This window comes from Typopeltis vanoorti, chromosome 2 (assembly GCF_054136105.1).
Source record: "Typopeltis vanoorti isolate ZY-2024b chromosome 2, IOZ_Tvanoo_1.0, whole genome shotgun sequence".
Classification (NCBI taxonomy): domain Eukaryota; kingdom Metazoa; phylum Arthropoda; class Arachnida; order Uropygi; family Thelyphonidae; genus Typopeltis; species Typopeltis vanoorti.
Window position 1 is genome coordinate 171,758,738 of NC_143550.1, and position 15,193 is coordinate 171,773,930.

The window sequence follows — 15,193 nt, forward strand, 5'->3', positions numbered from 1 at the left end:
GTGAGATTCAAAGCTCTCTCCAGTTGCAATTATTATGGTTTGATTGCAGATCAAGTCCAACCATCACAGGGGAGTTTCGTCATGTTTATCAGAGAAGTAACTTAACTCTCTGCTTAAGGATTACTTTACTTACACCCTTTGGACTATGATCCTACTGACACACAGATCAGTGCCCTCCATAGGGTCCTCAAAAAGTTACCTCCTTGTTTGTGGAAATGACAAATAAACTTAAACCATACAGTTCCAGGGATCTATATATATGGACTGCCTAAAATCGACAAACAGAACATGCCGTTATACCCTACTGCGGATGGCACAGATTCATCCAAATGCAAACTAACCAAACACTTAGCCAAAGTGTTCACCCAATATACTGGCAATACCTCTTCACACATTAAAAACTCTGCCCACTTAAAAGCCCAGTATAGAAAACCTAACAGTCCAAAACACTGACATAATGGTCAGTTTTGACATCTCTCTATTCACTATGTTCCTCTGAAGGACATCTTAAACCTTATCCAAGCACAATTTCTTCGATATCTCAGCTTTGTTTAAGTTCACCATGAACTCAGGCTATTTCATTTGACAAGGCAAATTCTACAAACAAATCAAGGAAATAGTCATGGGTTCTTCACTTTCTCCCCTACCCCCACATCTCAACAGCAAACTACTTCATAGAAACTGTTGAAATTGAAAATAAAGCCTTAATCTTTGCTCTCCCCCCCCCCCCCACAGTTTAGCTATGCCATGGTGACGGTTTGCTCTCTATTTGGCCACATAGCTCTGAGACTCTTAACATCTTCCTAACATATCTTAATAACCAGCACTTCAGGATCCAATTTACCTTGGAAAAAGAAGAAAAAAAAATCTCTATTTTTCAATAATAATCCCAACAATATGGGATTATTATTGAAAACAAGGAAAAATTGATTAGCTCCTATAATAATGTCCCCACCACTGAACTTGAAGTCATTCACAATACCTACAATGGCTTTAATGTTTGGATTTGGTATGGATTGTAGTCAATGGCTACAATCCATACCAAATCCAAACATTAAAACCCCTAAACCACACTCCTCCCCAAGGACTATACCAACTCAATTATCATCCCATATATCAGAGACACATCTGAAAAACTAACAAAAATCTTAAAAAGATACATTATAACCACTTACAGACCATATAAAAAATTGGCATCCTTTATTCACTCCTCCAAAGACAGCCCTAAGATTTGCCAAATGTCTGTCAAGTTTCATACAGTTGTAAGCTGTTCTTTAATGGCCAAACAGGCAGAACAGCCAACATGAGAATTACTAAACACAAAGACTACATCTGGTTGCACCACTGCAGTCACTCAGGGCTAGACAACCCACCACAAGATACACACCAAGAGGCCACCTTACTCCATAGGAGTAAATTCAAATACAAAAAGACTTTTCTCAGAATCTGCCTCAGCATTAAGGAACTATCAGAACCTCAATAAATTTGATTGTATGCCTTGAATCTGGGAAGCACTCATGCCTGAAAACTTCAATGCATGAGCAGAATACCAATAACCTTGTTTCTGCTTCATGCACATATTAATTTGTTCACTGTTCCCTGATAATGGCAAGTAGACTTTGCCAAAATATTGGAAGTATTAATTAAGTTTTAATTAATTAATATATAGCACACGGTTAATTTCCTTAAGTAATACCATTATGGAAAACCAATGTATAAGCCTCACCACCAGAATTTGTTACATGAGGTGTTATCAAAAAATAAAAATACACAGTTGATATTCCACAAACAGAACTTTATTAAAATTTTAAGTAACATAATTTACATTCACTTCTGTATATTATTTTTCATGTCTACTATAATGAGCGAGACATATATCAGTGTTGTGATGATATCAATAAGCTGGAACCATGAGTGTAGAATTATGGCTTTTGCACTCTGTATTGTTGCTGAACATCTCAAACTGCAAAATCTGTTTCAAATCTGAAGATGCTTCTTAAGAGGAGCCCTGTGCGGACTGTAATAAAGGCAATAAATATCTTCAAACTGCATCAATAGTTTTGTGTGTTTCACAACATGTTCACTATATATAGTAAAAGTGTGTGAGTACTGATAATCTGATGCAATGGAAAAGTAACTAACTTAAAACATTTACTTGAATTCTCCCAAATTGTTCACTTATTCTTTCTGGTTTCAAATACCTCTGAACTGACAGGTAATAATGAAAATTTTAGCATCCATTTCTTTCTAGATGAGAAACTAACAATCCTCCATTTGATTAAAATAAGTCCTATTTGATTCCTTAAACAAACAGCAAAAACTAAATATCAACAAATCTCTTGATGTGCATTTCTGAACTCAAATAGTTGCCTTACATTTCCATCAGCTGATAATGCTGTCTCTAGATGATCATAGGTGATATAGGCCACTGATATAGCATCCCATGATACACACCTTTTTTAATGTCGACCAGTTCTTCATGTACTACTCACGTAGTTGATACAGATACACACTCACCTCATATCTCTGTTAACATTTGTTAGCCAGGATGCAGTCAATTTTGTGCAAAGTAGGAAACTTACTTATAGCATTAATATGAGTGACTGAGTATTAATGCATAATTTTTATATATACACTGTGATGACTGTTTTAGAAGAAAATTTACTGATGTGTAATATTCCTGTAGTTACATGTAATCATTATTTCTTCTTCTTTTTGGCATTTAAGTTCCAGACAGTCCTGGGGGTCTGCTGCTTGGACAATTTTCTTCCACTTATTTCTCTCTTTGGCATCCTTCCTTCCTTTCCACTCAAATTCTTCTATATCTCTTTTGATGTTTTCATAGTATCTTTTCCTTGGTCTTCCTTTTCTTCTCTTACCCTTCACTTCCATTGTTATGACTCTTTGTATTCAGTGGTCTACCGATCCTCTCCATACATGGCCAGTCCACCTTAATCTGCTGTTTCTCACTTTGTCATTAATTTTTCTAATCCCCCTCACTTCCTTCCTTATATCTTCATTCCTCCTGTGCTCTTTCCTTGATATTCCATTTATCCATACATCTTAGCACCCTCATCTCTGTTCTATCCAATCATTCCTCCTGTATTCTCTTTGTTGTCCATGTCTCTGCTCCATACAACAAAGCAGGCCTAATGGCTGATTTATATATACCATAGTCCCTCCCCCCCTTATCAGTGGATTCGTTATCTGCAATCAACCCCAATACGAAAATAATGAATGGAAAATTCCAGAAATAAATAATTCATAATTACATCGCAAAGTGGATATTAGATCCAACATTATTTCAAAGCCAAACGTTTGTAGAAACAGCGAAAGTTTCATAAGTTGACCCGAGAGCTCACAAGAATACAATCCTTGTAAGCTCTCAGGTCAACTTACAAAACCTTCATAGTTTCTACAAACATTCAACTTTGAAATAATGTTGGATCTAATATCCACTTTACCTATGTAATTTTACATCGCCGAAATGAAGCTGTATGGCTCTTTCTTTTAGTAATAGACAATTCACAATTTTTAAATTGTGCACCGTTCTAAGTAGTTCTCAGTTATCAGATTGGCTATTGCAGTGCTTGTGTTCAGGTAACCCTTACTGTGCTTAATAACGATTCCAAAGTGCAAGAGTAGTGATGCTAGCAATTATGCCAAAGAGAAGCTGTAAAGTGCTTTCTTTTAAGTGAAAAAGGTGGGAGTTCTCAACTTCATAAAATAATAAATAATAATAAATGTATGCTGAGGTTGCTAAGATTCCATTCACATTCAAATAACTTATTATAGTATGCTGTTATAATTGTTCTATTTTATTATTAGTTATTCTTGTTAATCTCTTACTCTGCCTAATTTATAAATTAAACTTTATCATAGGTATATATGTATAGGAAAAATCATAGTATACATAGGGTTTGGTACTACCATGGTTTCAGGTATCTGTAGAGTGTCTTGGAACATATCCTCCACAGATAAGGGGGAGGACTACAGTACCTGTTTTTACTTTTTTCGGTGCATTTTTGTCGCATATCACTTCTGACATCTTCCATTTGGTCCAACCTGCCTTGATTATTTCTCTGACTGCCAAGTTACATGTATCTTCTCTCACTATGGTTGATTCCAGGTACCTAAAATGGTCAACTTCTTTCAAGATACCCCCCCCACACACACTTCTATCCTTTACACTAATTTCTTCATGTCCTTCCCTCCCACTATCATTACTTCAGTTTTCCTAGTATTTATCTTTGGAACAGCATCTTCCAAGGTATTTTGGAAGATGCTGGTCTAAGAGGCCTGCCAAAAGAGTATATAAAACTTTTTTGGGCCTCTTCGACAGTTTCAGCTGTGATAGCCAACTCATCTGCAAATAATATATTACATGTATTTTTGGCTATTCCTTCACTGAGTGCATCTAAAATAACCACAAACAGAAACAGGCTCAGTGCTGACCCTTGATGCAAGCCCACTTTGATGTTGAAAAATTCTGTTGTTCCAATGTTCATTTTTACTGCCATCTGGGTGGATGGAGACAGCCTCCCCCTGGGCAAGAATGTGGTTAGCATAGGTGTTAGAGCTAGGTTTTTTATTGGAGAGTGGTGAATGAGAGGAATAAGCTGCCAGAGTCTGTTGTGGGTACTATGACCGTGAATGAGTTCAGGGCGAGGTATGATAGATACTGTGTGAATGCCGAATAGTTGTTCTTGACATGATGTTAGGGCCTCCCTCAATGAGTCTGTCGACTCCTTGGAGTTGCCCAAAATAATAATAATAATGTTACAAAATAAGACATATTAGTTTGGTTGGCAATACACAGATCTAGAACAAACTTAAGGGTTTTATTTGTCTTATTTAGTAATGATGACATTACTAAATTGGACAAAGCAAATAAGTGTAATAGCTAGGGCATTCCCTGCAGGTGGCACGCAGCAAGATCTCCCTATTGCTGTGAGAAATGGATGAGAGGTATCTCAGAACAATCCATAAATGGGACTAAATAAAGTGGAGATTTTAAGATTAGGAACTTGGAATGCAGGTACTTTGAAAGGAAAAAGTAGAGAATTAATGGTGGCCCTAAGGAGGAGAAAGATACAAATAGTATGCATTCAAGAAACAGAATGGAAGGGAGAAAAGTCAAAAGAATGGAATTGGAATTATAGTAGAGGAAAGTTTAAAAGATAATGTAATAGAGATCAAAAGAATAAGTGATTGTCTTTTGATACTAAAAGTGGCACTAGGGAAAGAAAAACTTCTTAAATATTATTTCAGGATATGCACCACAGACAAGGTGTGAGGAAATAGAAAAAGATCAATTTTTAGCAGTCACTAGAAGCTTTGGCGGATAATATCAGAAAGGAGGAAATGATAATAATAGGAGCAGACCTAAATGGACATGTTGTGTGAGAGGGGAAAGATTTGAAGGAGTACAAATGGAGGACATGATTTTGGAGAAAGGAATGAGGAAGATCATAAAATACTGGAATTATCAGAAAATTCAGGCTTTGCTATGGCCAACACCCTATTTAAGAAGAAAGAGGACCACTGATAATGTGCGAAAGTTTAAAAAATAAGACTCAGATAGACTATATTCTCACAAATGGAATAAAGAGAAATATGTTAAAAATTGCAAGAAACTCCCATATGAACACATAATAACACAACATAAAGTTGTAGTATGTTATCTAATAGTGCCAGTAGTGATAAAAGAAAACAAGCAAAATGGAAAAGAGGCTGAAGATCTGGAATCTTATTGAAGAAGAAAATAAGAGTAAATTCAAAGAAAGGGTTATGGAAGAGAGGGTAGCTTCTCAAGGAAATGACAATGTAGAAAACACTTGGAATAAAATGAAGGACATCTTGGGTAAAGCTGCAGAGGATGTATTTGGAAGAACGAGAGAATTCAAACCTAGGAAGGATAGAGAAACTTGGTGGTGGAATGAAGTGAAGAAGGCCAAGAGGCAATTAAAAAGAAAAAGGAATCATTTGGGGCTTGGAGACAAATAAGAAACAACAAAAGCTGGGAGAAATATAAAGGGGAGAGGGGGGAAAGCAAAAGAGAAAAAAATGGAAGATAATATATTCTGAGATAGAAAGGAAAATGGAGAGCAAATGATATATAGAATAGTAAAGCAGAAAAGAAATTGCACAAAGGATTTTGATAAAAACATCATAATAAAAGACGGAAATAGTCATATTAGTAAACAAAAAGAAGGTGGGGGAATAGATGGAAAGAATATTTTGCAGAGTTGTTAAACATAGGAAATGGGAGGAAGATGCTGGAGGCAGGAAAGCATAATGGGTCAGAGATGGAAGTTACAAAGGAAGGGGTAATTAAAGCAATAAGAAAAATGAAAAACAACAAAGCATCGAGACCATCAGAAGTAGTAATAGAAATGATAAAAGCAGTGGGGGAAGGAGGAGTAGACTAGATCTTAGAAATATTTAATAAAGTGTGGAGAGAAGAAAAGATACTGCAGAATTGGAAAAGGAGCTTTGTTAGTAGTACCTATTTACAAATAGATAAGTGACATACTAGACTGTAGAACTACAGAGGAATAAAGCTTACAGAACACCTACTAAAGACTTTTGAAAGAATAGTGGATATTATTGAGAGAAATAGTTGGACACATGCAGAATAGTATTGATGGTTTGATCAGTTTTTCATCAAACTCCGTCCAATTGGCACTCCATAGGTTCCATCTATGGATTGGAGCAGTTATAATAAGTGAAATAGATAAACCAATCTCCAGAAATAAAGGGCAATATTGGCTGTTTGGAAAGCTGTCGAGGATAGATCTCTTTATTGATAGTGGGTGATTGTCAGTGTCTCTGGAGACTATGTATAGATTGGGAGTATACGCCTTTCCCCATCTGGCAGAATGAAAGTTTCCTGGTTGTTTGGCATCGAAGATTAGATGAACGTGTGGATATTATTATTATATAACACCTCCAGAGAATCCAAAGACTCATCGAGAGAGAGAGGGCACCTACCCTACAACTCTCTGTCTCCATCTACTGCCCGCTACCACCACTAGACTTTCACAGACAATCACAACATTTATGTGGGATTCGAATCCACAGCCTTTTGGGTGGAGAGTGGATATGCTAACCACTCTACCAACCAGATCAGCAACTGAATATCTTTCCAGTTGGCCGATCATTCTCCATTGAAGTTAGCAGATTGGTAGCCCCACATGGAGTGGTGAGAGTTGAAATCACCTGATTAGATAACTGAATGTAGGGGGGGGGGGCGGAACTTAACATCTAGTTTGGCCATGGCTGAGATAGAGATTTGTAGACATTATAGATATTAATTCTTTCTTTTAAGGTTACACGGTGATCAGCACTCATATTTGTATATTTAGGGACTCAAAAACACACGTGTTGAGCAGATTATTTTATTAATTACAAATAAAATAAAACTTGACGTTTCGACCTCTATATCGAGGTCATCATCGGAAGAATACAACTGTATACAGAACCAAGCTACATGCTCATGCTTATTATACCAGTAAACTAAATCTACGTAGTTAATAAATCTTTTTTTCTAGCCTGACCTCTAGTGATAGAAAAGAAAAACAAAAATAAAGAAATAAAATTATTAAAAAAAATATATATATATATATACAGGGTGTTCGGGATAAATTTGACAGTTTCGTAAGGAAAAAGAAAATCTTCTTTGTATCTATTAAATTTAATGAATTGACAAAAAAACATTACAGGCAGAGTTAATTACAATACTATCAACAAGATTTACTCAAAATAACCACCATTAGCATCGATCACAGCTTCAATTCTGCTTCGGAACCTCGAACAAGCTGATGCTACAGTCTCCCTGGGAAGGGCCGCAAAAACTGTTTTAATTTTATCCATTAACTGGGCTTTTGTATTACTGGAAGTGCGATTGGTGTCTTTTTCAACTGCGCCCCATACAAAATAATCCATGGGGTTAAGGTCTGGGGAGTTTGGAGGCCAAACATTTGGACTGGTGAAGTCGTAGAAATTTTCAAACAACCATTTTTGACTTTTCCCAGAGGTGTGGCAAGGGGCCGAATCCTGCTGCCATACATACGGCCTACCATTGGCTACCCTTGTTATCCAGGGCTTGACTACAGTTAGCAACTCCACGAACAAAGCCCGAATTCCAATGCCAGGGTTCTTCAACACCTGTTCCTGCAGATTTGCGAGGAATTCTGCTGTACGAACGCAATCAGATCGTCTGCTAGGGATCTTTCTTCTTGCTACATCCTCGTAGTCACCATTGCAAGTCTCTAGTTCATGCCTGATTGTTTTTATTGTATTCAGGGAGCATTGGGCAGCAGTCGTAATATCCTTATTTTGATGGCGGGCACGAATCATCATGATACAAGTTATTCTCTTCCATGATTCAGGTGGGTTCCAGCTATCCATCCTTTCTGACATCTTGTATATGAATGAAGAAGGGTCCAAACTTTTAAATGAAGAGAAGTGTGTGTTAATACATGTAACTTACGGAAAAATATAATTAATTATAAATATGTCAAATTTATCCCGAACACCCTGTATATATAAAAAAAAAAAATTATATATGTATATATTATAAATAGATAAATGCAACTACAATAAACTGTTAGAGTCCTCATGTATTAATATTCTGGATAGTTACAAAATGATTTCTTTCAGTTGCTATTGAATGTTCTAAACACTTCACCAGGTCACCAGGTTGTCTTCTTGTAGTGGGAATTTTTCTAATGCTAGTTTAGGATGTTATACAGGTTGTAGATGGGTCCTCCACATTCTTGAAATGGTGAGGCCATTATTTTTGTTGAGATTTGGGTTGTGTTTGAGCATTTCACAAGACTCTTTAAATTTTCTCTCAAACCAGGTTTTGGTGCGGTGTAGGGACTTGGTATTTTTCCAGTCAATTCTATGGTATGTTTGGAGTGCATGGTCAGAAAGGCCTGTTTTACCGAAGTGGAGGTATTTAATGTGTCGTTTGTGTTCGTCTTGTCTGATTGGGATAGTTCGCCCTGTTTCCCCTATGTATGGTATGTTACATGTGCAGTGTATTTTGTATACCCCTGGGTGTGCTAGGTGCGGAAGAGGATCTTTAGAGGAACTGAGTAGGTGTCTTAGCTTATTTGGGGGTTTAAAGGTGGTTTTAATGTTGTATTTGCGAAGTGTTCTGTCTATTTTTTCAGAAATGCCTCTAACATAAGGAATGGCAATAGCATTCTTGAAATCTTTTTTGTTCTTATTGGTATCTTTATGGAGGATCTTGTGAATAGTTTTTTTATTGTATCCATTTTTGATAAATGTTTGGTTGATGATTTTGTATTCTTGGTTTAGAGCCTGTTCATTCGAACAAATAGTTAGGGCTCTGTGTTTAAGGGTGCTTATGACACCTAATTTTTGTGTTGGGTGGTGGCAAGAATTTTTGTGTATGTATTGGCCTGTGTGTGTAGGTTTGCGGTAAACTGAGAAGGAGAGACAGCCAGAGGGAAGACGTGTGACAAGTGTGTCTAGGAATGGAAGAGAGTCGTTTTTTTCCATTTCAATGGTGAATTGGATACGTTTGTGTTGTTTGTTTAGGTGGCTAAGGAATGTATTTAGAGCTTCGCGGCCGTGGGGCCAAATGGCGAAAATATCGTCGACATATCTGAGCCAAATTTTGGGCTTTAGACATGCTGTCTCTAGAGCACGTTGCTCAAAGTCTTCCATATAAAAGTTAGCTATTGGGGGAGAAAGTGGTGAGCCCATGGCTGTACCTTCTTTATGAAGGTAAAAATTGTTTTGCCATACGAAATATCCGGAGCGTTTTGTGGGGTTGTAACAACCCCACAAAAGTTGTTTTGTGGGGTTGTTACAACCCCACAAAACAACTGAATTGTTTTGTAACAACCCCACAAAATTGGTTGTAACAACCCCACAAAACGTAACAAAAAGAAAACAACTGAATTAATCAAATCCGTCCACACATGGCCCGAAGAAACGACAAAAAAATTAATACCTCACTATGCCCGTGCGCCCAGAATTTATGGCCTGCCAAAAATACACAAATCTGGCACACCACTTCGCCCGATCGTTGAAGGAAATGACAGCCCAAATTATCACTTAGCAAAAAAATTAGCTGCCACACTCAAGGAATTGGTAGGTCAGTCCCCTTACTACATAAAAAATACACAGCATTTCATCAGTAAAATCAAAAACATTACACTCACTGACCAAGATTTATTAGTCAGCTCTGACATAACTTCCCTTTTCACCAATGTCCCAATCAATGACACGATCTTGCTCCTACAGAACATATTTCCACATGACATCACGGCCCTTTTTGCCCACGTACTCCGCTCCGGATATTTCGTATGGCAAAACAATTTTTACCTTCAAAAAGAAGGTACAGCCATGGGCTCACCACTTTCTCCCCCAATAGCTAACTTTTATATGGAAGACTTTTTTGCCATTTGGCCCCACGGCCGCGAAGCTCTAAATACATTCCTTAGCTACCTAAACAAACAACACAAACGTATCCAATTCACCATTGAAATGGAAAAAAAACGACTCTCTTCCATTCCTAGACACACTTGTCACACGTCTTCCCTCTGGCTGTCTCTCCTTCTCAGTTTATTTACCGCAAACCTACACACACAGGCCAATACATACACAAAAATTCTTGCCACCACCCAACACAAAAATTAGATGTCATAAGCACCCTTAAACACAGAGCCCTAACTATTTGTTCGAATGAACAGGCTCTAAACCAAGAATACAAAATCATCAACCAAACATTTATCAAAAATGGATACAATAAAAAAACTATTCACAAGATCCTCCATAAAGATACCAATAAGAACAAAAAAGATTTCAAGAATGCTATTGCCATTCCTTATGTTAGAGGCATTTCTGAAAAAATAGACAGAACACTTCGCAAATACAACATTAAAACCACCTTTAAACCCCCAAATAAGCTAAGACACCTACTCAGTTCCTCTAAAGATCCTCTTCCGCACCTAGCACACCCAGGGGTATACAAAATACACTGCACATGTAACATACCATACATAGGGGAAACAGGGCGAACTATCCAAATCAGACAAGACGAACACAAACGACACATTAAATACCTCCACTTCGGTAAAACAGGCCTTTCTGACCATGCACTCCAAACATACCATAGAATTGACTGGAAAAATACCAAGTCCCTACACCGCACCAAAACCTGGTTTGAGAGAAAATTTAAAGAGTCTTGTGAAATGCTCAAACACAACCCAAATCTCAACAAAAATAATGGCCTCACCATTTCAAGAATGTGGAGGACCCATCTACAACCTGTATAACATCCTAAACTAGCATTAGAAAAATTCCCACTACAAGAAGACAACCTGGTGACCTGGTGAAGTGTTTAGAACATTCAATAGCAACTGAAAGAAATCATTTTGTAACTATCCAGAATATTAATACATGAGGACTCTAACAGTTTATTGTAGTTGCATTTATCTATTTATAATATATACATATATAATTTTTTTTTTTTATATATACAGGGTGTTCGGGATAAATTTGACATATTTATAATTAATTATATTTTTCCGTAAGTTACATGTATTAACACACACTTCTCTTCATTTAAAAGTTTGGACCCTTCTTCATTCATATACAAGATGTCAGAAAGGATGGATAGCTGGAACCCACCTGAATCATGGAAGAGAATAACTTGTATCATGATGATTCGTGCCCGCCATCAAAATAAGGATATTACGACTGCTGCCCAATGCTCCCTGAATACAGTAAAAACAATCAGGCATGAACTAGAGACTTGCAATGGTGACTACGAGGATGTAGCAAGAAGAAAGATCCCTAGCAGACGATCTGATTGCGTTCGTACAGCAGAATTCCTCGCAAATCTGCAGGAACAGGTGTTGAAGAACCCTGGCATTGGAATTCGGGCTTTGTTCGTGGAGTTGCTAACTGTAGTCAAGCCCTGGATAACAAGGGTAGCCAATGGTAGGCCGTATGTATGGCAGCAGGATTCGGCCCCTTGCCACACCTCTGGGAAAAGTCAAAAATGGTTGTCTGAAAATTTCTACGACTTCACCAGTCCAAATGTTTGGCCTCCAAACTCCCCAGACCTTAACCCCATGGATTATTTTGTATGGGGCGCAGTTGAAAAAGACACCAATCGCACTTCCAGTAATACAAAAGCCCAGTTAATGGATAAAATTAAAACAGTTTTTGCGGCCCTTCCCAGGGAGACTGTAGCATCAGCTTGTTCGAGGTTCCGAAGCAGAATTGAAGCTGTGATCGATGCTAATGGTGGTTATTTTGAGTAAATCTTGTTGATAGTATTGTAATTAACTCTGCCTGTAATGTTTTTTTGTCAATTCATTAAATTTAATAGATACAAAGAAGATTTTCTTTTTCCTTACGAAACTGTCAAATTTATCCCGAACACCCTGTATATATATATATATATTTTTTTTAATAATTTTATTTCTTTATTTTTGTTTTTCTTTTCTATCACTAGAGGTCAGGCTAGAAAAAAAGATTTATTAACTACGTAGATTTAGTTTACTGGTATAATAAGCATGAGCATGTAGCTTGGTTCTGTATACAGTTGTATTCTTCCGATGATGACCTCGATATAGAGGTCGAAACGTCAAGTTTTATTTTATTTGTAATTAATAAAATAATCTGCTCAACACGTGTGTTTTTGAGTCCCTAAATCTACAAATATGAGTGCTGATCACCGTGTAACCTTAAAAGAAAGAATTAATATCTATAATGTCTACAAATCTCTATCTCAGCCATGGCCAAACTAGATGTTAAGTTCCGCCCCCCCCCCCTACATTCAGTTATCTAATCAGGTGATTTCAACTCTCACCACTCCATGTGGGGCTACCAATCTGCTAACTTCAATGGAGAATGATCGGCCAACTGGAAAGATATTCAGTTGCTGATCTGGTTGGTAGAGTGGTTAGCATATCCACTCTCCACCCAAAAGGCTGTGGATTCGAATCCCACATAAATGTTGTGATTGTCTGTGAAAGTCTAGTGGTGGTAGTGGGCAGTAGATGGAGACAGAGAGTTGTAGGGTAGGTGCCCTCTCTCTCTCGATGAGTCTTTGGATTCTCTGGAGGTGTTATATAATAATAATATCCACACGTTCATCTAATCTTCGATGCCAAACAACCAGGAAACTTTCATTCTGCCAGATGGGGAAAGGCGTATACTCCCAATCTATACATAGTCTCCAGAGACACTGACAATCACCCACTATCAATAAAGAGATCTATCCTCGACAGCTTTCCAAACAGCCAATATTGCCCTTTATTTCTGGAGATTGGTTTATCTATTTCACTTATTATAACTGCTCCAATCCATAGATGGAACCTATGGAGTGCCAATTGGACGGAGTTTGATGAAAAACTGATCAAACCATCAATACTATTCTGCATGTGTCCAACTATTTCTCTCAATAATATCCACTATTCTTTCAAAAGTCTTTAGTAGGTGTTCTGTAAGCTTTATTCCTCTGTAGTTCTACAGTCTAGTATGTCACTTATCTATTTGTAAATAGGTACTAACAAAGCTCCTTTTCCAATTCTGCAGTATCTTTTCTTCTCTCCACACTTTATTAAATATTTCTAAGATCTAGTCTACTCCTCCTTCCCCCACTGCTTTTATCATTTCTATTACTACTTCTGATGGTCTCGATGCTTTGTTGTTTTTCATTTTTCTTATTGCTTTAATTACCCCTTCCTTTGTAACTTCCATCTCTGACCCATTATGCTTTCCTGCCTCCAGCATCTTCCTCCCATTTCCTATGTTTAACAACTCTGCAAAATATTCTTTCCATCTATTCCCCCACCTTCTTTTTGTTTACTAATATGACTATTTCCGTCTTTTATTATGATGTTTTTATCAAAATCCTTTGTGCAATTTCTTTTCTGCTTTACTATTCTATATATCATTTGCTCTCCATTTTCCTTTCTATCTCAGAATATATTATCTTCCATTTTTTTCTCTTTTGCTTTCCCCCCTCTCCCCTTTATATTTCTCCCAGCTTTTGTTGTTTCTTATTTGTCTCCAAGCCCCAAATGATTCCTTTTTCTTTTTAATTGCCTCTTGGCCTTCTTCACTTCATTCCACCACCAAGTTTCTCTATCCTTCCTAGGTTTGAATTCTCTCATTCTTCCAAATACATCCTCTGCAGCTTTACCCAAGATGTCCTTCATTTTATTCCAAGTGTTTTCTACATTGTCATTTCCTTGAGAAGCTACCCTCTCTTCCATAACCCTTTCTTTGAATTTACTCTTATTTTCTTCTTCAATAAGATTCCAGATCTTCAGCCTCTTTTCCATTTTGCTTGTTTTCTTTTATCACTACTGGCACTATTAGATAACATACTACAACTTTATGTTGTGTTATTATGTGTTCATATGGGAGTTTCTTGCAATTTTTAACATATTTCTCTTTATTCCATTTGTGAGAATATAGTCTATCTGAGTCTTATTTTTTAAACTTTCGCACATTATCAGTGGTCCTCTTTCTTCTTAAATAGGGTGTTGGCCATAGCAAAGCCTGAATTTTCTGATAATTCCAGTATTTTATGATCTTCCTCATTCCTTTCTCCAAAATCATGTCCTCCATTTGTACTCCTTCAAATCTTTCCCCTCTCACACAACATGTCCATTTAGGTCTGCTCCTATTATTATCATTTCCTCCTTTCTGATATTATCCGCCAAAGCTTCTAGTGACTGCTAAAAATTGATCTTTTTCTATTTCCTCACACCTTGTCTGTGGTGCATATCCTGAAATAATATTTAAGAAGTTTTTCTTTCCCTAGTGCCACTTTTAGTATCAAAAGACAATCACTTATTCTTTTGATCTCTATTACATTATCTTTTAAACTTTCCTCTACTATAATTCCAATTCCATTCTTTTGACTTTTCTCCCTTCCATTCTGTTTCTTGAATGCATACTATTTGTATCTTTCTCCTCCTTAGGGCCACCATTAATTCTCTACTTTTTCCTTTCAAAGTACCTGCATTCCAAGTTCCTAATCTTAAAATCTCCACTTTATTTAGTCCCATTTATGGATTGTTCTGAGATACCTCTCATCCATTTCTCACAGCAATAGGGAGATCTTGCTGCGTGCCACCTGCAGGGAATGCCCTAGCTATTACACTTATTTGCTTTGTCCAATTTAGTA

The 15,193-nt window shown here is 37.1% G+C and overlaps 1 protein-coding gene across 1 annotated transcript in view; it reads right to left on the reverse strand.

Annotated features, from left to right (window-relative positions):
- Window positions 1–15,193, reverse strand: part of Nop17l (PIH1 domain-containing protein Nop17-like) — a 187,808-nt gene that overhangs the window by 61,922 nt on the left and 110,693 nt on the right. The gene's annotated exons all lie outside the window — the stretch shown is intronic.